The 24,904-nt window shown below is 41.9% G+C and overlaps 1 protein-coding gene across 5 annotated transcripts in view; it reads right to left on the reverse strand.

Moving 5' to 3' along the window:
* FARP1 (FERM, ARH/RhoGEF and pleckstrin domain protein 1) overlaps positions 1-24,904 on the reverse strand; it is a 217,377-nt gene that overhangs the window by 186,757 nt on the left and 5,716 nt on the right. Inside the window, exon 2 of one of the 5 annotated variants that reach the window (XM_086771240.1) lies at positions 15,661-15,729. The exons of the other annotated variants lie outside the window; for them this stretch is intronic. The gene's annotated coding sequence lies outside the window, so the exon portion shown is untranslated. The remainder of the gene's footprint in view (positions 1-15,660; positions 15,730-24,904) is intronic. 5 annotated transcript variants of the gene reach the window in all.

Consider the following 24,904-nt stretch of genomic DNA (forward strand, 5'->3'; position numbering starts at 1 on the left):
CTTTACCCGTGATTACAGACCATTTCACTACAGGCTGCATCCAGGAGCATGAGATTTTCTGAAAATTAGCTCATGGATCTCAACTTTTATCAAGAGTTTAGCTATTTCCTGGGTGTTTAAGCCACTTCTAACCGCATGGAACTCCAAAGAATTGAATCCAGCTCCTCAAAAGCAGGAGGCTATCAGCTCCCTTCAGCCACTCTCCTCTTCCAACATCTGCAAGAGGCAATAAATTAGATTTTTCTCACAGACAACATAATACACAGCAGTGCGTTGCTGTAGGAGAACTACCATACCCAACAAACAAGATGGAGATTGTGAAAGGGAGAAAAACGTAACTAAATAATTAAAGATTGTGTCGTAAGTCACAAAAGGGAGAATTACAACTCTTCACTATGGACTTTTGCTTTGCAACATTAACCATGTTATTTAAATAGAATCTAATGTATAATTATATCTAAAGTGTTCAGATGCTTTGAATTCTTGAGTGAGCATTAAAAAAAAAGCAAATAACATGACTAGCACAACCTTGAGAGTCCAGGAAACACTATCTTCATCCTTCCTGAATATGAATACTCCAATTCCTACAAGGTTTACAGGTGAACCATCTGCCTTTAAATAACACTCATTACCCAGACAAAACAAACAGCATACAATTTGCTGCTTTTGGCCTTGCTTTCACCTCGCCCCCAACTTCTCAGCTCCTGTAGTTGCACACAGCAACTCGAGAGCTCCTCCATCTATTCACCCCCAATCTCTGCTTCTAGCCATTTGCCACCCCCACCCCTAGACACACACACACACAGAGCATCTCTGCATCTTTCAACAGAGGAGGTGAGCGCTCACGCAAAGCTCCGGGCACATTTCAGGAGCGCGCGCACACGGAAGCATTCCTATGTGGAGCGCGCTGCTGCGCAGTGAGCAGAGGAATGAAGCGGCTGGAAAGTTGGACGGAGCATAAATGGATGTAAAATAACAGTGTTTGAAACACCAAGTGTTGGACAGATCAGAGGGGAAAGAGATGAGCAACTACTGTGTGTTGATGTAATATTATGGAGGTTGATTTATTTTATGTAAATTCATGCACAGAATATTTCCGGGGATTTAAATCACTACAGCAGAAGGAAGGTTCACTTAAAGAGTATGTAAACATCTGTCAGGTATGGAAAATTTTCCCCTCTAGCATGAGACAGGATTGTATTTTCACAGGGTCACTAATATGGCCTGGCTCTGCAATCTGGGCTGGCCTGCACAAAGCAGTTTGCACTTCTCCCCAGGGAGACCAAACACAGATGGTAGTCATCCTCTCACCCTCAAGGAACTCCTTCAGCTTCAGTTTGGATTGGGAAATCGAGAAATTACTAAATGTGAAAACACTGCATTGCTACCCCTTATAGCCAGGAAGCCCTGTATTTTATGGAGATCCCAAAAGGATGGCAAACTCACCTCTGCTCCAAGAGGAACAGAACAGTTCTTCAGAAAAGCAACAAAGCAGCCACCCTGACTCACTCATGCCCCTGCCTCAAATACTCTGCCCTATCCTGGTGATGAATAGGCCAAGGCAAGTCCCTGCTTCTGTGGACAGCTGAGAAGGCACCTTTCCCTCATCTGTACTTGGGGGCTGCTTTTCTCCTGCTCTCCAGCTGCCAAAGTCAGGCACATAAATACTGCAGCATATCACAGAGAGGAGCAGGAAAGCGTAGGCACATGTTGCAGCTACCAAATGCAATGCAGCATGCAAGCAACATGCAGCATAGCAAAACATCAAAAATTCAACTGCCAGGCTGTATCTGACCTTTCTACCCCTACATGCACACACACTCCTGGGTAAGGTTTAATCTCCTCTGAACAGCAGCCCTCCCTTAAGTTGTCCTATCTACAGTCCTATCTATCCTGCACCACCTTCTTTCTAAATATACAAATTTTGTCCAATACGGTATACGGAAAAAGAAGCCACAACTCTGATCAGTTCAGAAACATGGGAAAATTTGGAAGTATTTACAACCGGTAAATAAGCCAAAAAGTGAAGGAAATAGCAATTCTCTGCAGCCATTCACTAACATATTTACAACCTGACATCACATCAGCCCTTCTCCATTTAGTCCCCACAGAGAAAGGTTAGGGCACCCTGACCACAAAAACAGCAGCAGGAAGAAAGGAAAGGCTTGGTACCAGTAGCAACACATACAAATCAATAGCCTTACCGCAGCTTCTCTTGGGCAATCAAAGCCTTGGTCATGAAAAATGGATTGGCAGAACCAACACCTTGTTTCACTGCTAAAAGACCACACAGGAATTTTGCTGCTTTGCAATTCAACCTGGAACGCTCTCCCTTTGCTCCAAAACTTGTCGCTAAAAGATATGAGTTGGTTAAGTCTACGTGGGGCTATTTACTTACTTTCCAACATAAACAGGTACGCTGCGAACCTCAGGAACTGTACGCTGAACACAGACCCTGTAACACAGTATCTCCTCTCAACTTTTGGCCCATCGCTTCAACAGGAAGCAATGCAGGAAATCCAAGGCATCGGTGTGATTCCAATCCATGCCCTTCCTGTCCGGGGAAGAGAGATCTAAAAGCATCTGGGACTCCTGCTAACAGAAACAGTCAACACCTCTGCTGAAGTGGGGGTGGAATTCAGCTGCCCAACCCGAAGCTAAACATAGTTTAGTCGTTCCATATCAGGAGAGACCGTGTTAACCGCCAATCAGCCTTCCACCGCCATTTCTCTGACGTACAGGGACAAACAGCACCGCAAGCAGGAGGCAGCGCAGCCATGCCCAAGCAAGCTGTAAGCAAGCCAGCCAAGGCTGTGTAGCTGTCATGCTGTCTCAGCAAGGACACCGAGAAGGGGAAGCAGTGGTCACCCGGTTTGCCTCCGCTAGCCCAAGCACCACTGTACACAAAGCAGTAGTTTAAAACATCTTCCACTGCATGATCCTTCATCAGTTTGCAACATCCTAGTTGTGGGGTTGCAGGACGGAGTTATTCACTCATTAAAGCAGCCAGCCCAACTCTGGAAGAGAAATCTGTTCAGGTGGCAGCGCAGGCTGCTAAAGGCACATCATTATGTACTCTGTGTGTTTCCCCTGCTGAGCACAAGGCAACGTCAAGGTTATCATTTTCAAAGCTATCCCCAGGATGGTCCCTTACACAGCTTGGACTATTGCACCAGCTTGTAGTAAGCCACAGTCTAGCAGAGCAGCACTACTCAAGTGTCAGAGACGGGAGCAGGAGGTAACAGCTTGGCACACAAGCAGGGAAGTCACTCCCCAACCTATCAAGATACTACGATGAACTTTCCTCTTTCAAACAAAACATCAAACAAATTTGCTTGACTGTCAGTCAGTAAATCCATAACAACAAAAACATACACACAAAAAAGGAAATTCCAATTAGTTAGAGAGCTGGGAGAGGGAGAGAAGGGAAGAGAATATTCTTTCCTGTGTCTATTTTTAGGCTATGTAAGGCTGTCTGAAACCATGGCAATGAACCTGCTATAAATCCCCTCACCAGCTTGATGCTTTGTTTACTTATAGACAAGGATAAGTGAGTGCATACTACAGCTTAAATGGTCTAAACCAGAAATGAATCAACTAGCAGGCCACTGGAAATGCATTTATCAGTTATGAAAACTACCGGTTAAGAGAGGTAGGAATAGCTGATCAGAGACCAACCACTTAACAACCTGATACCTGGTAAGAAATCCTTTACAGCTCTAATAAATGGCCCTGAAGAGGGGCCAGCCTCCAGACAGCATCTCTCCACCATCATCATCACCATCTGCTTCTGGGTGTGTTTTGACATCAACAGTTGCACCCTCAGCATCCAGATTCATTCTTCAGGCTGGGTACCCGTGATCCAGACGTAGATGTCCATGCTCCCAGCTCAACATTACCTTTCCTCTGCGCCAGAGGCAGAGCTGTTTGCCAGATTGCTCTCTAAGATGGTCCTGGGCTGACGCCTGGGCTCAAAGGAACAGATGACCTGGCAGTGCCGAAACAGTGAGTACCAGGCACCTGAAGGTTGTGATTGCTTACCTAATTGCTTTGGCTCACTGTACCCAAAGTTTCCAAGGAGTTTGCAAGCCTTCCTACACCGACACAAGGAAGAGTTTCTGAAAAAGAATGGTGGGCTTGTGCTTACTGAAGCACAAACATTATTGCACGAAATGCACACAGGAAATGGGGAAAAAAAAAAAAAAAAAAAAAAAGTCTGACGTTTTTACTCCTCCCATACAGCTTCATATAATATAATAGCCATCAAAGAAAGAAAAGATATCAGGGTCTGCAACGCCTTCGGGGTGACAGGGAACACTCCCTAAGTCTCGCTCCAGGACTGTAAGAAAGAACTTAAGTCTGCACTCTGTTTGGTTTAAAAGGGGAAAATACCACCTTCATATTTACCCTACCCCATCACTTACAGATGGGGCTATCCCACCCTATTTGATAGTGTGTGAAGAACAATAGCAACCACCTGGTAAAACTGTGGCTCAAAGATATCTGATTCACCTATATGTAATTTTTCTAGTGCTTCGTGTTAAAAAGAACATAATGGAGAGAAGGCAACTAGCAGATTTTTTTTTTTTTTAACATATACTCCCTTGGCTTTGGAAAACACAGCAAAACAAGAAAGTGGGGGAAAAAACCCCTTTCGTTCTTTTGCCATTTAAACGAGACTAAAATCTGTCCACAGCTGTAAATGTAGACATTTCAATGTAAGCATCAACAATTTTAAATAAATACGCCAGAGCTAATAACTTCCATTAACACTTTTACATCTGGTGCCAAAGTAACTCATTCTATATTCTTACATGGCTTGAAGGTATCAAATTCATCCTGGTTTTTAATCCTCTGCCATGCACACTAGATAGACTGGCAGTCTGTGTGCTGTTTTGCAGGACCGAAACATCCTACAAAGCTCAGCTCTGCCTCCACAACAGCTTTGCTTGGTATGTGGAGGAGGAAGACAGAAAACATACCTATCCCGAGACAGTTAATTAGATATCCAGCTCTTTAAAGATCAACATCCCAACTATATTTTGATTCTACATGCTAGGAAGTTTTTTACACTTGCCTATACCAGGAAGAAGAAACATCTGTAAGTCTAAAAAACTGTTACTCAGCAACAATAAAGGGGAAAAAAATAAACACGTAAAGGTAAGAATGCTGAAAATGTTAGACAATGCAAGATTTCTTCTCTGCATGGACCACAGAGGACAGTCAGTCTCTTTTGCTCAGCGTGGTTACAGCACACGCATCACCCAGGCGGTATCGGCTTCCCGGCATTGCTAAGCAACACCACGCCACATTACCTCAATTGATTCAAGGGAGGGAAGTTGATTCAGAAGGCATTGAAAAAGGCAGAAACGAGATAAAAACGTTTGCGCAAACCTCACACACGCAAGCCAGGATCCTGCACAGTCAGAGCAAAAAGCAATTAAGGAAAACTGTGGGGGACAGACACGCACAAACTGAAGCAGAATAATAATAATAATAAAATCCACATACAGAAAGACAGAAGAAAGAAGAAAATCAAGCAGGTTGGAGAGGAAGAAAATAACACTGCTGTCTCACCTCTGGTATTCTGAGACTAGAACAATGAATACATCTTTCTTCCCAAGGACCAAAAACCAGAAAAACAGCCAAAAAGCCACTAGAGACATGGGAGCATAAGTCTGACCCACACTGAAAATAGAGCTTGCACACAATTGAGGATTTTTGTTACAAATATTGAAGATCAATGGCAGGAGGGAACATGAAACACTGAATTTTGAACTGCTTCAAAATCAACACGTACATTAACTCTTCCGAAGAATAAACATCTTCCCTTCCACTCCGCTCCTAAGTTCTATGAATGTCTTTTATATGCGAAGAGTTGCATTAAAATCTTGTTATGAATCTAACCCAAAACAGAACAGCACACATTCATACACTAAGTAACTCCATTACCTATGCAAAATCTTGAAAAAGCTCATCCATTTAAATTTATTTTAATTGAAAATGAGATTTGTCCTGAGTGATAAGGACTGGAAACAACTACATTCAACTACACAAATAATTCATGCAGTAAAAGTCAATGTATATACACATAATGATTGCCATGGCTTCTAGACCTGCCTAAGCCAGCATAAACCAGGACTGAGGCAGAAAGAGGGGCTCCTCCATGACCACAATTCCTGCCTTCCAGCAGCCGCCTTCTTTCCAACTCCTGTTTCAAATGTAGGAAGCAGTTGGGGCAGCAACACAGGAGGGAGGTGGTCTGCCCACCTACTCAGCAGGGCCAAGGGACAATGGAGACAAGTTGTCCACCGCTCTCCTGAAACTCAGCAAAATGCAAGGTGACAATACAGGCACAAGAAGGCTGTCAAAAACATAGGATAATTAGATCAGGCTTTAGGACCAACAGCAGGCTACCAGAATTAGATGCTATTCACCTAGGAATTTTAAAGGCGCTCCAACATAACATACAACCACCGCACTATTAACCGTGCTGCCTAGCTTCCTTCTAGGACAAACTTAACAAACAAGATATAAAAAGCTAAGACTGTGCTGCCAATTTCAATAAAAGGGCTCCAGGGAACTACAGGCTGGTAGCTACAGGCTGACCCCTAGAACTGAGAAAATCGTTAGAAACTGTAAGACCAGAATTAGCAGGTATGTAAATAAGTACGATATACTGGTGGAGTGCCATCGTGGCATGGCCTTCTTCACAGCAAACTTCCCATGACATATGTGGATAAGTGTAGTATGTATGATATATAGCGTGTGCTTGGATCTCTAACAAACCTTTGACAATGTCCCTCACCACAGGCTTTTAAAGAAATTGAACTCTCACGGGGTAACATGGAAGGTCCTCCTGCAAATTAACAACAGGTTGGATGAGAACAAACAGCACAGAAATAAATAACCAGTTTTCACAACAGCTCTGGTTTTGCATTTGTGTTACTCAATATATTCAATATTTCTGTGGAAAATGAAGCAAGCGGCAAGATGATAAAGTTTCTGGGTGATTACAGAATCAGGAGAAATAACTGTGAGGAGCCACAGATAGATTTGTCACGAATTTACACACACACAGACGCAAGACAAAGTAATAGCCAATATAGTGAATGGAAACCCTGGAGCCACCACAGTTTAATTAAAATGAGGAACCAGTCACTCACAGACAGCAAAGCTCAGTGCCGGTTGGGAGAGCAAAGGGAATGTCGGGAGCGAGCAGGTCAAGGATACTCAGCGCAACAGGGAACGCCACTGTGCCACTGCAAATCCTCGGTGCAGCCTAGAGCTGCCGCTCTGAGAAACTGTCCTTGGAGAAGGATATAGCAGAATGAGAAAAGGCTCGAAGAAGAGTGACAACAATGGGAGATCTGCAGCAGCTTTAGCCTTAGGAGAGCCAAACAAACAAATGTTTTAAGATCAGAGGGGGAGATGGATGAGATGACAGACATAAAACCATTAACGGTATCAAAAAGAAAGCAAAAAGGAAAACCATGACTTGGAATAAATGAATTCAGCAGTATAAAATGAAGTTTATCAGGCAGCTTGTTTAAAAACAAGAGGAAAAGAAGGTACTTTTTCCACACTACAATTAATTGCAGAACCCATTGTCACAGGATGTTGTGAAGGCAAAAATTTAAAACAGATTAACGCACGATTAGATGTATTCATAAAAGAAAGTCTGTCAAGGACTGTTAAACAAAGGTGCAGACATGACTTTCTTGCTCAAAAGTCCTTGAACTGCAGCCTGCCAAAAACCAGGAGGGATCATTGTCTTTCCTAACACTTTTTTCTAACACATTACTACCGGCCGTTATTAGAGACAGGATGCTGGGCTAAACCCGATCTTTGTCTGGAAACATTGGGGTTAAATTCCATGTTACAGGCCAAGGAATCTTCAGCAAGATGTGCAGTGCTGGAAAGCGCCATCTTTTGATGTGCACCTCCTAAAGCATTACCTCTTCCACTCTCTTCTTGAGGGTTCTTCCCAGGCTGTGCAGAAACTTCCATGCGCAGCATCTGCTGAAGCCACAAGACAGACGATTTGCTTCCTACTGCAGAGCTGCACTTGATTAAGCATGTTCCTGGTACACGAACGCAGCTGTGCTACAGGTCTGTAATTTTTCCTAGGTTAAACAAGTGGATTTACCTACTTCTGTTTTGTGTCCTGGCACTAAAAACCTCATTAGAGTCGAGTTATACAAGAAGAGCTCCTGTCCCCCACTTCAGGTGGCTGAGCTCAATTACGGTGCTGTGCTAAGTGAATTTGAAAGTCATTTGAGAAGTTGCACAGTTTCTGAAAGGCAGCAGCAGAAGGGGATGAGGAAGATGGAGGAGGAAGAAGAAAGAGGCCACTTCTACTTCTGCAGGGATTCAGAAGCTGACTGGCAAGGGAAGGCACTACAGACAGCATTAAAGCTTGTTTGGCCTTCATGTCCCCTGCCACTAAAGCAGCGCTCCTCCTGAGAACCTCCTAAAATGGCTGGCAGGCAAACCATGAATCTGGGAGATGTCAAGAAAATGGGCTTTTGATGAGATTCATGAGGCATAACAGATTTATGCAGCCACTAACAGATTTATGCAGCCGCTCATAAGGCGAGATGTATGCCCACTTACACAGCCTTACCACCACATTATAAATACAATTGCATTTTGTGCCTAGCAGCTAACCTGTTGGATTTCTCACCTCTTGTTAAAAACATGCTTAAAGTGCCTTAAAGAAAGTATACAAACTTGGTTCCCTTTCAGAAATATTAAGTGACCTTCCAGTGAGAACTGAATTTGCATTTCTCAGTTTCACCCACTTTTAGCTCAAATACCTAGAAAATATTTAGAGCTTAGGTATGTTATTTCTCTCGGGAGAAACTGATAGAGCTGAAACCGCAAGAAAATCCTTCCCTTGTAGGAATCAGTCACGCGAAAACCTCCAACCTGAAATCTCTTTCCAGATAGCAGCCTGCTCAACAAGATCTCTCTTGCCTCATACGCTCTCTCTGCTTCCACACACCACCTCTTACACTTTTGTACCGTGCTCTGCATGCAGGCACACACAGTTTCACAAAAAAAAAAAAAACAACACCACAAACAAAAAAACCACCAGTAAACCAATCTGTTAACACTGTATTGGGCTCAGCTGCCATTTCAGGTGCCCTGTAACTTTTATGGTGGGTGGTGGCTTTCCTGTTCTGCAGAAATCACTGAAAGCCACAGAGGCTGGAGGAGATCACCTTCATCCACTGTCCAGGCTCTCAGCTGTACAGTGCCGACCACACAAACCTCCCCATAAAACCACAACTGGTTCCTACTGGCTCCGATGACAGACTTGCAATGGAACAGTTGCCCACATTTTCCTTCCTGTGCCAAAGATAACACTAACAATAACTCTTAGCATGATATGAAACACATCCAAGCAGCTTGTTAAACAACAAAGCTCAGTCCCTGACGTGCCTTATGCTGTTGTGTGAAGGGGTCAACTCTTCCTTGAGATATTAGCACCACTTGCCAGATGGCAATAAGTCTGTTAGTACTTATTTTATCATATTCTTTGGCTCTGTTGTCTCAGCTAAGTGTTTATCCCACAAATTTCAATACTGGCACTAAAGATGACCGATTCAGTAGCTCACCTCTACTTCTCCATTGTGATTTCAAAACAGCATCACTAATCTCACCAAAATGCAACTCCATCCAGAGCATCAACGTCACATACCTGCTACCCCACCTCTTGTAATAACACTGTGCTACCATAACGCTGCCTTATCTACAATTTCTGCAAAACCATAGAAGCATTTAGACTACAGGTCTAATCTCATTCTTGATATCTCATTTCTCTCTGCGTGCCTCTGAGCTCCCAGTAATTATGAGACCATTTCTTAAATGAAAGGACTGCTGTTTTGTTCTCAAATGTCTCCACAAAAGTTTCACTGGTACTACCCTGTAACTCACCAGTGCTAGATACAGATCAGGATATATGACTCCAGATCATTTAACAGCATTTAATTTATTATTCTGGGGCTACTTTTAGCCACCCAGTCCAACTGGGCAGATACTGGCCATTAGAAGTCCCGACCCGTACTTTCATATACACACCCAGAATCAGGCAGATTCAGTCACAATATTCACCACCAGGCATTTTTATGGCAAGTATAACAGATTTAGGAAAACCAGACCTCATTAGTATGGTCAACTGTTTAGTCCAAACAGAAGATACTTGAAAACTATCTTACAAAAGGAAGAGGAGGCCAGTTTTTCCCTCTCAGGCCAGAGGTCAGTATTACCTTGTTCACGCAAACTCTTTCCCTTTTGTACTAAATGTATAGTCAAAAAAATCAGCCTTAACAACTTCCTCTGCATTACAGACCTTTTGAAGTTCATGTGAAGATATATTTGTCCGTCCTGGGTTTTGTCAGCCCCTGAAATTCCTTTCATGTTTCCAATTTCAGCAGCTTATGATCCTGGTATTTTTCAAACAAACCCTATGAAGGAATGGAAACAATGCTGCACCACGCTTCACAGCTTTCTGCAAGACCTCCTCAACCAGCAGGAAACTTTGCCGTAATAGTTCACACTTCACCCAATATCAGACATATTCTTGACAAGTTGTTTTTAATATACCACTGCCTGGAGCGGTACTTTGGGAGTACCACACTCCCTTCCTCCATTTGTTTCTATATACAGCCTCTAGACTTTGCTCCTCTAAACTGCTATGTGCTCCAGACATCCAATCTACAAGGTGTCCCTGCAATCACCAAGCCTCTTCTGTATTCAGGTTCAAGTTGCAAGCCAACCTGCTGTAGCAAAGAATGTTTTCCAGGGAAATTTGCTAAACTCTTTTCGTAATGGTAATAAAACATTCACTGTCTTAAAAACACATAATTTACTAATACACTGCTTTGTGTTGTTCAGGAATCAGAGTCAAGGAGTCAGACATTGAAGCCAACCACCAGCACCACTCCAATTGTTCAGCACAAGCCTCTGTGTTTGATCTCAAGAACATTGTTAAGGTGAAAAAAAAAAAAAACAAACCCCAAATAGATATATACACACACACCCCTTTCTGAGGCTATTGTCTCACCTAAACAAAAGGGTATTTAACTGCTTCCTCATTTAACCCAAATGGAAAGCTATTGTCATTCCAGTTGTCATTGGGAGGCTCTGTGACTACCTGTGAAGCAAAGATGAATATTCTGGGAATCACTGCCACCTGCATGACTCTCCCTTCTATATCCAGTTGCAGAAAGAGGAAGCGCTTAAGTTTTCATGTTATTAAAGGAGGTCAGCAGACATATCTACGCAAAGCAGCCCGTTTCTGGTATTGAGTACTATCCAAGTAGTATCCAAGCAAAAACTAAAAAAGTCTCAATAACGTAAGGTTAAGGCTTGAATGTAACCACAAAGGGGAGCAGCTGGGGGAAGGGAGAAGAAGGAGGGCGTGAAAAAAAAAACCACTGCAAAGCCCCATCACATCACTAAGAACGTTTCTTTATCCTCCGACTTCACTAAAAGCTGAAGGCAGAACAGCCTTGGACTACAAACAAAAATGGAGCCTGAAGACTGGACTAAGCTCCTGACCACTCTGAAAGGAAAGTGCAACTATAGCCCTTGTCAATTTTTTTTAAGCAGATAGGAGATCTGTGATTTTGAGTTTGCTTTCTGCCTTGCCTCTGCTGAAGAAGTCTCTCTAACATGAAAAGCTAAGGTAGCTCTAGGCTCCAGGCATCCTTTGGTCAGAATCAGAGAAAAACTCTCCCTAGTCTCTGCAAAGGAAAACAGAATTCAGTAGCACGAAGTGATCTGCTGTTGCTTATGTAAATGACATTTTGCTGTAACAGGTTTTTAAATAAACTGTCTGCTCCCTTCCTCAAAAAGTTGAGGTTATCACAGCAAGGAGACAAGTAGAAAATAAACATACCCACAACAGTACACAGTTTCCAGGAATTGTGCTTGGGAGGATCTACTCGTAGGTTATTTCATTCTCCCCCCAACATGTGAAATGGCAGGAAATTCAAGTTCATGTGTGCTGGGGACAGAAATCTCATCTGAATACACTACCAGCCATGCACGAAGTCATCTGCAGGGGAAAATGAGGTGAAAATCTCTCACACACAGACAACCACACTAGAAGTACGTCTGAGGCTCATACATCTCATCATCATTGTAGGTCACTTCCAACTGAAAACATTCTATTCTAGTCCAACTTCCCAGACTAGGACTAAGTAGTGGTAGTATCACGGGCCTTGTTTGGAAACAGCTGGTTATTTTTCTGCAGCAAAGCACAAGTAATAACAAAAACCTCTGTCCTTCTATGTATCTGTTCTTCAGTATTTAAGAAGGATAAAGTTATGTTGTAGTCTGCACCTTGGCAGCATGCCTTTCTGACTCACTTGCACGGCTGAAAACATGCTCTATTAGTACCCAAAAGTTGGAGGAGAAAAAAAGAAAAGAAACAAAGTATACTACCATTTTTGCAGTATTTTTAGATAAATTTTAAGGTCCAAATGAAAGAAAGATAGAACAGATGGCTTAGAATCATAGAATAGCTTGGATTGGAAGAGACCTTCAAAGGTCATCTAGTCCAACCCCCCTGGCAAGAAGCAGGGACATCTCCAACCAGATCAGGTTGCTCAGAGCCCCATCCAATCTGGCCTTGAATGTTGCCAGGGATGGGGCATCCACCACCTTTCTGGGCAACCTGTTCCACTGTTCCACCACCCTCACTGTAAAAATTTTTTCCTAATATCTAGTCTGAATCTGCTTCTTTCTATTTTAAAACCATTACCCCTCATCCAATCGCAACAGGCCCTGCTGAACAGTCTCTCCCTATCTTTCTTATAAGCCCCCTTTAAGTACTAGAAGACCGTTATGAGGTCTTCTCAGAGCCTTCTCCTCTCCAGGCTGAACAGCCCCAACTCTCTCAGCCTGTCCTCATAGGAGAGGTGTTTCAGTCCTCTGGCCCTCCTCTGGACCTTCTCCAACTGGTCCACATCCTTCTTATGTTGGGGGCTCCAGAGCTAGACACAGTACTCCAGGTGGGGTCTAACGAGAGCAGAGTAGAGGGGCAGAATCACCTCCCTCGACCTGCTGGCCACGCTTCTTTTGATGCGGCCCAGGATGCAGTTGTCTTTCTGAGCTGCAAGCGCACCTTTTCAGCTCATGTTGAGCTTCTCATCCACCAGCATTCCCACATCCTTCTCCTCAGGGCTTCTCTCAATCCGTTCTCCACCCAGCCTGTATTTGTGCTTGGGATTTCCCTGACCCATGTGTAGGACCTTCCACTTGGCCTTGTTGAACTTCATGAGGTTTGCACAGGCCCACCTCTCATCCAGGTCCCTCTGGATGGCATCCATTCTCTCCAGCATGTCAACCACACCACACAGCTTGGTGTTGCTGGCAAACTTGCTGAGGGTGCACTCTATCCCTCTGTCCATGTTGCTGACAAAGATGTTAAACAGGGTCGATACCAATACCGACCTCTGAGGAACGCCACTCATGACCGGTCTCCACTTGGACGTTGACCTGTTGACCACAACTCTCTGAACGCGGCCATCCAGCCAATTCCACATCCAAGTGGTCCATCTGTCAAATCCATGTCTCTCCAGTTGAGAGACAAGGATGTCATGAAGGACAGTGTAAAATGCTTTGCACATTGAAAAGTAAACACATCAGTAAGTGCAAAACCTTAAATTAAAATTCCTTTTGTCATTTTCCTCTAGAAGCTCACTTCTATTAGTTGATATATCTCAAAGATTCATTTGCAATTAAATACAGTCTTTTCATTTACTTTGCTACCTCTTTTTCCAAACCAGCAGGTTACACAATATTTACACGCTTTTCTAAGTGTTATATACTCATGTTTACCTTTATTGCTTATACATCTTTTGTCTTAGAAATTAACAGTGGATTTGTTTTATACTAGGATGTCAATTTTACTATGGCTATATTTGGAAGGAACTAAACTTAAACCACTAAGATGTCTTAAAAGTCACCCTAAAAATGCATCAGAAAATGAAACCAACTTTACCATAAACAAGACTGCTCTTTGAAACAGAATGATTTCTTCCACAATGGAGAGATTAAGATTTGGTGACCATAACTAATTTTTCAATTCACTAATAGTCAAATTTACTGAAATATCAAGAAATTCTATTAGGTATCTAAAAACCACTAAGAGTGTGAGATACCTAATCTGCATGATGCCTTCAGTTAGATACCTGGAGTTCTTTGTGTGCTTCAAGCTTTACTGCACATAATCCTAATTATTTTGTTCACAGATTCAAAGGGACAAAGGAAGAAGAAAAAGCTTTCCTACTTTCTGAGCTCCCAGATGACCTCTCAGTCCTCAGTTTATTAAAAAAGAAAATATTATCTCTGCATCTGGTAGCTAAATTGAAAGCAAATACTAACACAAAAGCTTTTCTGCTTCTCAAAAAAAAAATGGAAAAAAGTACTTACACTATAAAAAAAATGTAAAAAGCACAACTTTATCCAGTGTAAAGACACTAAAACAGAGATCTAAAAAAATTTAAAGGGTAGCTCCCCTTCAGTTGCCTTATGTATTTTAAGTGAGCGTACACAACGAATACAATAAATGACAATAAAAAAGGCCCATCTTTTGACTTGCTTAATTTAAGAAGTCACTTACACAAAGTGTTTTATTTAAGCAAAACTAACACGTACAGGTAAGGCCTTGCCAGAAATAGAAATTACAGCTGAAATTTAATTTGCCAGTTTTATTCTGAAGTTTTTTAAAAAGGACATTTACATAATTTTTTGTCCACCCTGGTATCAACCTGCTCACTGTCCACAGCTCTGCTACTTCACAAGCTCTGTATTAAACATTACAGCCATCTCACATTTCCAGTTTTAACCTTTCCAAGTTGTTGCTTCCAAACTGAAACAATTCTACCCAAAATCCTGGAGAAATACGAGGAGACTGCTGCCAGCATTCGGGATCCGACCTCCCATACTACTTAAAAAAAACACAATCAAGCAGTTCAAAATGGAAACATTCAAGGCCAGGTTGGAGGGGGCTCTGAGCAACCTGATCTGGTTGGAGATGTCCCTGCTCCTTGCAGTGGGGTTGGACTAGATGACCTTTGAAGGTCCCTTCCAACCCGAACCATTCTATGATTCTAAAATTTTCTTTGCCAGTTTCTCCGTGCTTCCACAGGTCCCCGTTTCAGTTTTGTCCAAACTTGCGCTGCCACAGCAGGGACGCCACACAGCCTCCAGGCTGTCCCAGCAGAGCCCATGGATTTCCACGGGGCTCCAAGGAAGCGCACACGGAGACACGGTGTGCAGCAGCCCTAAAACCAGTGCTCTGCTTCAACCAGGCCACAGGACAAGACACCGTAACTGAAGGTTTTGTGGTACAGGAGATTCCCAGCCTATCTTTGCAAAATCAGCCTATAAGAATGCTGTAACGCTTCCCTGCTTTGGAAAGAAATCTTAATGGTTTCCATGTTTCTACATCTAGTTGTTTTTTTAAGGTTACAAAAGTGAAAATACAGCTAAACTTCTCAGCAGAGGCTGAATTTGAAGTTGGACGCAGCCAAAGAACACCAGCCATTCTGGCTGACTGTGCAGACAAGGACCCTTCTCAGCAAGGTGAATTATCCAGGAATCAAGCACAGAGCAGCAAGCGTTGGAAGAGAGCCCATTTACCTGAAAAGAGGCATGCAAACCCCTTCTCCCTCCTGCGCCTCTAAGAAGTGCCACCTGGAATATTTCTGCCTGAAAAAAAAAAAGTGGTATTTCTGCAGAAATCAAGAGAAGGCTGCACAGAGGCAACTTAAACCAACTTTTCAAGTATTTATAAAATGGTACCACGGAGGAGACGATGACTACGGTACCAACGGCAAGTTTTAACCGACCAGCCAGGTGAACACTTCAGGGAAGGTAACAAGCAATCCCTGGAACGTGTGCAATCATCCAAGTTGCACACAGCAACTCATATGTAGAATAAAAGGTTCACACCAGAAAGGATCTGAAGTCCTAACTATGCTAAAATAAACTCTAAATATAAATCAGTCTATTTTCTAGCCTTGCAATAATTTTAATAAGCTCTACTTGCTGTTATAGATTACAGAAATAGAACTCATTTTGCTCAGTAACTGTACCACAATATTGAAAAGCTACCAACACACTTAATCTTTGCAGTAAAGGACTATAAGAGGTGGGAAATAAAAAAGTAAAGAAAAAGGCCACATGCAGCACTACATGCTGGTGTCTAGCAAGTCCTAATTCTCCCCTTCTCCCAGTAAAAATTCCCCAGATCACCTCTGGCATGCCTGGGAAAACCACGCTATTCTCAGCCTGTACAACACAGCAAGGAGCATCCTGCGGACGGAGGATAAACCGTTCCTACCTTTCAGTTATCCGCTGTGTTCAAGAGCACGCCCTGCAGTTTCGCCATTCGCATTATCTCCTGGGTTTGCTCTGATGGATCCTGGGTTTCATCCCCATTTACTAAGCCTACAGTTTTTCCTGTATCATTACCTCAGAAAGTTCAGCCTCTAAGTGAATTGCGCTTCTTCATTCACCAAGTCAAGTTCAAAAAAAAAAAAACTGCTAGAAAAGCCACTGAGGTTGTTACGGAACAAAGCAGATAACACAGCCACGAATCTGACATTTTCACCCTTCTTGCAACAAAGTATGAGTCTTGCGACTACTAGGACTAGTTGGTAGTCAGGGAATACTAATTATGTGTACAATTTGGGAGGCTGATGGCTTTCTTGTCATCTAAATTGCTTAAGATGGGGAAATGCATAAACAACAACTACCTATGAAATCATCAGATCTTGTAAGTTAAGGAAGAAACTGGATCTTTTTTAAAAGGAAGACAACATAATATTGAAAAAAAAGAGTATGATATTCAATCCCTTTAAAGTCTTTTCCCACTAATTAGTAAATTCTGAGCATGAAGGGCTGGCAGAACAGACAAATGCAGTATTGCTTTAGGGGAAAATAAACAGTATGTTACCATAGCCCTCAGCTTGCAAAGTGACACTGACTTTTTGCATGTTCTGATCCTTTAGGGAGCTCTCTTAATGGATTTGTTCAGTGAGAAGCCTTCAAAGTTGCACTCATTTAAAAAAAAATAAAATAAAAAATTAGTGGCTTTCTCGGTCAGTAAGGAATACATACTGCTAGGCTGCAAAGAACCTCTGTTAATGGATGTAAGGCATTTTGGCATCTTACTGAATTCCTGGAGCAAAGTCAGGCTTGCTTGAAGGGTCTTAAAATGATCGAAAGTATAGGGTCTTTAAATGATCAGAAGTGTATAAATGGACTCCTTACTAAAGATAGTTTTTAAAAAACAAGAGCGATGCTTTAAAGCTTTCATAGTCTAACATGCTTCTAACATCTTACAGAACAGAATCCATGCCTCACTAATATTTGGCATTTTATTTCCCTTTTTTGTCTCTAGCATATCCAAGAAATTCCAAGATACGCTTCTGCTATCATCCTTCAGTTCAAAAAACAGAGACATACTAACCAAAACAGGTCATCATGCCTTACTAACACAGATGAAGTGACCAAGTATATGGTAACAAAATGGGAACCTTCAAGTTATTAATCACTAACTGCTTTAGCTTGGCATAAAAATGAGTAATTACATGTCATGAAAACACATGTATAGACTATTTTATAGCAGTTAGAGAAGAAGTATTAAAATTCAGAAGTGAAAAGAGAGACTGACGGATCTACTGGTCCAGCAACTAGGTTACAAAGGATCTTTCTGGAGAGCCAGGTGCCATGAAGGCGAATCCCCGCACAGGGGGTTCTCTGGAAGGGCCCCTTCCAGCAGGTAACTCTGTACCAGAACTGGAAAACCCAAAGCAGAACCAAAACTTTCCAGGGAACCAAGGGGAGACTGCCACAGCAGAGCAGCAAGGCAACGAATCATGTGTAGGATAATAAAGTGTAGGGGCACGTAAGGGATGTGGTCTGCAAGTTGAACAGGAAGCTTAAAGATTTATAGAATTATAGAATGGTTAGGGCTCGAAGGGACCTTCAAAGGTCATCTAGTCCAACCCCCCTGCAAGAAGCAGGGACATCCCCCACTAGATCAGGTTGTTCAGACCCTCATCCAGCCTGGCCTTGAATGTTTCCAGGGATGGGGCATCCACCACCTCTCTGGGCAACCTGTTCCACTGTTCCACCACCCTCACTGTAAAAAATTTGTTTCCTAATATCTAATCTAAATCTACCTCCCTCTATTTTGAAACCATTACCCCTAGTCCTGTCACAACAGGCCTTACTGAACATTCTCTCCAAGTCTTTCCTTTCTTTAGGAAGAATTAGAGTAGTTTTACACAGGCCAGTTTACCATCAGGAAAAATCCCCAATAATGAGATCGAAAACTATGCCATAGATTTTCTTTTTCTTTTATTGGAAGCAGTGGTATTTAAGACATCTGAAAGAAGCTTGAACAAAAACACCAGTCCTTACAGGGAGCAGCCTTGAATCAGATTATAGATACACTAATTACAATTTGGGACCATTGCCAAGATTCCTACAAACACTGGCTCAAGCCTGCAGTTACCCAAAACTCGTCCTTCAGTCAATCACTGAAAATACAGCTCTGTAGGCAACGGAAACAACAGGAACCTCACCCTACAAATCACCAAACAAAAACTGAAGCAGGTAACATCAAGGGTAATCATCAGTCAGAATAAAGGGTCCTTTCCATTACAGAGTAAAAGAAAACTGTAGGACTAAAGGAAAGAGAATATTATTCAAAACTGTAAACACACTTACACTTTCACTGAAGATGTAAGTAAACAGCTAACAAGTTCTGGGTCTCTACACCAGCAACAGTTCTGGCTATAGGCTTACCAAACAAAACAAACCGTGTCCTTTCATCACATTTGCCTTGTCAATGGAAAAGATAAATACAGGCATTATGAATAAATACTATAGAATGCTGTCACAGATAATAAGTGCATTAAAAAAATGAGGTTGGGAAATAAAAACATGCATAGAATTTAAGAAGGAAAGAGAAGTAGATATTGTGCAAGTAATCAATACAGTCAGGTTTGGAGAACACCAAATTCTTACTTCCCGAAAGCCTCCTAGAAGTAGCATCATCCTTAAAGGAAGGATTCAGATTGATGACTCTTTGCCCTTTATTTTAAGAAGAAAAGCCATATACTCATTAATTTCTAAGGATTAAATACATTTCCTTAATCTTAGCCTTGCAATGGCGACAGTACTGTTGGATTTATTTTTTGCTCACAAAACGTTGTTAAAATTAAGACAGAGGAATGGTTCTTCCCAGGATTGCCAATAGCAGCACACATGATGTGCAAAAATAGAATCAGAGGACCTTGATTTACATCATGTTTTTCTTTCACCCTGAAAGAAATTCAGCCTTATTAGCAAATCAGCAGGAAAAAAAAAAAAAAAAAAAAAAAAAAAAAAAGACACACTACTAAAACACTGAAAGAGGGGGGAAAAGGTAGAAATGAAGGGTAGACAAAAGAAACAGGCACAAAGAAATGGGTTACTCTTCTTCCCACTGACATGAACTAATTGCGTATGGGGTAAGGATAACCCCCTGCGACGTTTCATGCATTCAAAGGCCAAGACTTTTGCTCTTCAGCTCTCCCTATCAAATCGTACTCCCTGAAGAAGACAGCACAAAGCTGTCCCATAGCATGCATGCTCTCAGACTCGGGGGTTAAGGATTCCAGCTCTGCACGGTGTAATATCGCATCGGGCACCACCAACACGGCCCTCAGAGACGAGCACAGTAACACAGCACACTTGAAGAAGTAAAACCAACAAGCAGTGAGCCAAGAGCTTCTAAAGGCTGTTCCAAAGTAGCAGGGATGTCGTACTAACACAATTGTATTCACTGTATTAACATTCAGAGGACTCATTTCACCTAAAGTCACCTATGTGACTTTAAAATTAAAGTGGAGCTCCTCTCTGTTGATGCTTTAAGGGCATCAATGTGGAGCCAAGCTTGGCCCCACCAAAAGCACCCAGCCAAGAGAGAGCCCTCTGTGTCTCCATGCCTAGTCACAGAGGAACCACTCCAGCTGCCGCACCAGCTACTAAAAATTTTTCTTTCCCAAACGCAAAACTACATATACATACGGTAGAGCCCTCAAAACGAGCACCCGGATCACTGCTATTCCTCCCTGCAGTCCGCCACAGCACGAGGAATTTGATTAAACTTCCTCAACAGGAGAGCACTAAATAAACACTGTAAATTAAACAAAACTATGCCTGATTATCTAGCTGCAATTACTTTCAATTGATTTGAGTCTTTATCGTCCCCTCAAGCTTTAAGCTGGGTAGATAAAAAAGGATCAGGCCTTACTGGAGGAATACCAAAGAAGGAGTTACGAAACTTTCCTTAGACTAGCTCGTCCTCCTGAAGAGATGCCAATTAAATTTAGCCTGGAAGTCTAACGAAAAAAATAAAAAATTGGCTATTCCAGGATTTGTCACAGACAAGCAACTTAATGCTGAGAATAAATTCAATCATCAGTTAATAGAAACCCATACAAACTATAAATCGCTGCAGCATATTTTATTTCACAGAAGTCAGACACTGCCAAAAGACTTTAGGAAACTTTTACCCAGCTGATTCTGTACAACCCAGCTCTCAGGCATTTCAGCCTTTTCCAAGCTGAGTCAAACTGTCACTTGATTGCAACAGGAAACATATGCACACGAGTGCAGTGGGGTTGCTCACTGCAATTCAAATATTTTATGGGAAAACAACAGCAGATATTCTTATTCCACTCCTGGGAACTCCTCTGCAGAAAAATCCTGGCGTTACTCGCAGATTTTCAAACATCCTCTTAGGTCCTGTTTTGTATTATCAGGTTGGTTTTATATTAATTTTCAGACACTAATTTCACTGGGCTCAATCTACTTGCAAGGGCCAGACCTATTATTCTGATTAATTTTGTCTTCCATGTCTCCAAATCACATTTCCCTTGCCAAGCTGGAACTGTTGTCAGATCACCATTCTCTAAAATTCATTCTGCTCCGAGGTTAGCCCAGAAACACTGCGGATACAAGGCTTTAAAACTTTTAGAAGCATTTCGCGTTTTCCTGTAGACATTTTTTAGCTGTACAGCTACCTTTTTCCCTTCACAGCACACACGCAAGCTTCAGTTCCAATCCTAGAGTGCTTTTAAGACCAAGGAACTTTGTTCAGGTTGGAGGAGGCAGTTTGTTTTGACAAACTGCAGGCAGAAAAGCAGATACAGACTCTCTTCGGAATTTTTTCAACTGAATTACCTTTACACTAAAATGAAAATTCTTTGAGCTTTCTTGAAGGACAAACATCATCTAATTCTGCAGCTATAAATATCCTCATAGCACACTGATTTTGGAGAGAATCTGAATCCAGAGATGAAGGGGCATAACCCAGCTCTCCCTGTTATTTTCTGTACACGACACTGGGAGCTCACCATCTTACAGCTACCTACTTTAATTAGGTTATTCTTTGTCTGTGTATTAGCTGTTCCCATCACATCACCTATTCTACGTTTTAAGTATTTTAAATAGTAACATATGTGTTTTCAAATATTACTCTCACTTTTAAGGAAAACAACTTTGAAGAAAAATTTCAGTAGTTTTATCTACTGCCCAATGAAATTTTACCAACAGATCTAAGGGAGTCAAAGCAACCCTAGCAAATACTTGATTAAGAACAATACTGCATTCAGTTTTAATGCTTTCACAAACACGTCTGAACTTTCTTGAATACACGGATTGTTGGGTTTGTTTGTTTTTTTAAAAAACAGAGGAAAAAGAAAAGTCTACAACTTGGTTCCAGAAAAAGAAAATGCTTCAGAACTCCATCTTCTCCTCATATGTACAAAAACATACATACACGCTACTCCATCACAACGGTGATCTAATTTTTCAGTCATACGCTTGTAGCATGCCGCTGTTAGTCCCTACCTCTCCTCCATCACGTACCTTCTCTTCATTCAGGGGGACAGGAAAGGCTTCTCTGTGTTGGGTTTTCTCAAGCAGACAGCTACCATCAAATGTCATTTGCTCGTCCACTGCTTCAAATGATCCTTGAAGCGTTATTACAACTAGAAACTGCTCCAACGATTTCTCTGGTGCCATAGTGTGCAGTCACTGCACACAAAATTAAGGGAGAAATGCTCACTTTCAAGGTATTGCTTGATGGATAATTTCTTAGTTCAGAATCTGCAATAGTCCTTGATTTGCACTTCAAAAGCTGGACAACTGGAGGTAAACTTCACACAGATATCTTGCTCTTGCACCACAGCTTCATTGGATAAAAGCACGCGACTTCACGGCTACAGGAAGCATTTCCAGATAGCTGTGGGAAATTGTGCTTAGAGTCAATGTGGCCAAGGTTTTTGATAAAGATTTTACTTTCTGGCCAGGTTTCATTAGCGCTAGGTTTGTTTCCTCCCCACTCAGAGCCTCTGTGTAACCGTGCTCATGCCTGGTGACCAACAGAGCTAATAAAAATCGGCTTCCACCCAACTGATGCTCTTCCCTCAGCCCCCGCACAACGGAAAGCTAGCTGCTGCACGGCTCGCTCTGCCACACACCTCCTGTCCTGCCAGCCTTCCTGACCCCTCTCTCGACACTTTCCTATTTACTCACCACTAATTAGACAGCATGAGGCTGCCATTGCTTTGAGCGATACCTGTGCGACTGCCCAGCCAACGCACGTGCTGACCCGGCAGCTGACGGGCAACGCAGATGACCTCCAGCAACAGCTGCAGTGATTGTGTCTCTCCTCCATCCTAGCACTTGTTTTTTTTTAATTAAGCTTCACTGTTTGTCTAACGTGGTTGAAGTTGCCCAACAGTTTACTGAGGTGTAGACAGAGAATACTCAGAAACAAAGAGGCACCATTGCCATTCAGGCCTTGATTGGAAATAATATTAAAAAAATGAGATGGAAAAACCTGTCCAATAAAGTTATCATCAGCAACTTTTCCTCTCCTGCAGGTTACTTAGAAATTCTTCTCATGTCCAACTCACACGTTTTAGGCAAATGGATCCTGTATCCTCGGAACTGTGCTGTTTGTGACTTATCTCAAAATTCAAACATTATTAGTGAACGCAGAGCTGTGAGCAGCACTTAATGAGAATACCTTTTAAAACCTTTTTTATATTCAAATGGCAGAGCCACTTGCCCTTCTCTCCACTGCAATACTATCACACCATCTGCTTTGTCTTTGTTTTGCTTATTTATTTGCAATTGAGGCACTTTGAGGATATTTTCTGCTAGCTTCAGGTTCAATATTTATTGACCATACATTCTAGGTATCTTCTCCATTTGTTTGTTTTCTATTTCTTTTCATGCTTTCTAGTATTTTATTTTTCATAGTACTGAAAATTAGGCTCAACATTTTAAAGGACACAAGGGGAAAACATTGTGCTCTGCACCAAAACATTAAACAATTTTATTTTCCACATTACACTGGTTAATTCAACTAAGCTGTAAAAAATGGCTAATGAACACCACAGGTAACAGGAGCACAACCACACAGTTGATCTTCCTACATGCACATACTGATGCCTCTGTTTAAAAACAACAAAACCACTGAATGTTTAATATCTTAAAGGTAAACATGAATTGTTTCAGGTCTTGCAAACACAATGCTAAACAGAGATTTTCAGGATGAATTTCCACAAAGATAAGATAAGAGCTGAGGTCTTCAAATATAAAGACTGAAAATTGCTTCCTTGGAGGCAATCTTACAGGTTCACATACATTAAAAAAAAAAAAAAACTTTCACTTTATCTATAATGTATTGAAACTCGGTACATGAAGTCGTACAAACTCTCAATTCTCCAAAATGTACAGTAACTGAAACTCCCTTTCCTCATTCTCCCTTTAATATTTTTCATATCCTTAAGAGCCTGAATACTAACTGTTCCCTGGAAAATAGGAAACTCCTGACAAAAAACACAACTGCAGATTCTTACTTTGACAAGAGCTTTACCTTCCTTTTTAGCCTTGATGTTTGAGAAAATAACCTCAGGCAGAACAAACTAAACAAATCATATTTTTCCTTAATCTGAAAAAGACACTGCAACCAAAGCAAGAGCTGGGCAGAGCCTTCTTAGTTGTAATCACTGTTATTGCAATCATAAGACTGGAGAGAATTAACAAAATAAAAGCAAATCAAATTCATTTCACTTTGATGGTAAGCCATAAGCAGCAGCAAACTCCAGGATAATTTGAGAAATGAGAGAGAGGAATGGAAGAACAGAAAAATTACTCCTCAAGCCCTGGAAGACATCCCTTCCCATCCTCCCTTCCCATAATCGTAGGAAGACCAGGGTGGCCAGGGAAATGCTCCAAGCCCGTCTGATACCCGCTGTGTTCCCAGAGCCTCTGAATGATGGGAAGCCCGGTTCCAACTGAATAGCAGTATCACCACATTCTCTCTTTTCCTCTTAAAAGCAGTTTATTTTTAAGATTTATTTTCACTTATTTACCAGTGCAAAAGAAAACACTTCCTATATAAGTAGCGTGAAAGTCTGCTTGGCATTGCTACCTCTCTTTGTGCAACACTATGTTTGAAACTCACTCCGTAATGGAAAAAGGTAACTACCAAAGATATACTTACCATTTTATAGAATTCAACAGTAACCTTCCCCTCCCCTGAACTTTCAGGCCAAAATCATCACCATACAAACCTGCCGAACAGGAAGCCTAATTATTCTAACATGTGCAACCGAAGCGATAGGGAGTTTCACGGTAAAACTGATAAGGAGTGACATAAAAGACTAACGAGCGGCCTGCCGGTGCTCCATGGCTGGGCTAGCAAAGGTCCCTGTGGAACACCTTTGGTATTGTTCAGTGGGGAGAGGGAGGCTGGGACACGTCCAAAAATAACATTCAGAGATGGAAGAAATGAACGCACAATGTCTGC

This window comes from Chlamydotis macqueenii, chromosome 1, assembly GCF_036417535.1.
Source record: "Chlamydotis macqueenii isolate bChlMac1 chromosome 1, bChlMac1.mat, whole genome shotgun sequence".
NCBI classification, from domain to species: Eukaryota; Metazoa; Chordata; class Aves; order Otidiformes; family Otididae; genus Chlamydotis; species Chlamydotis macqueenii.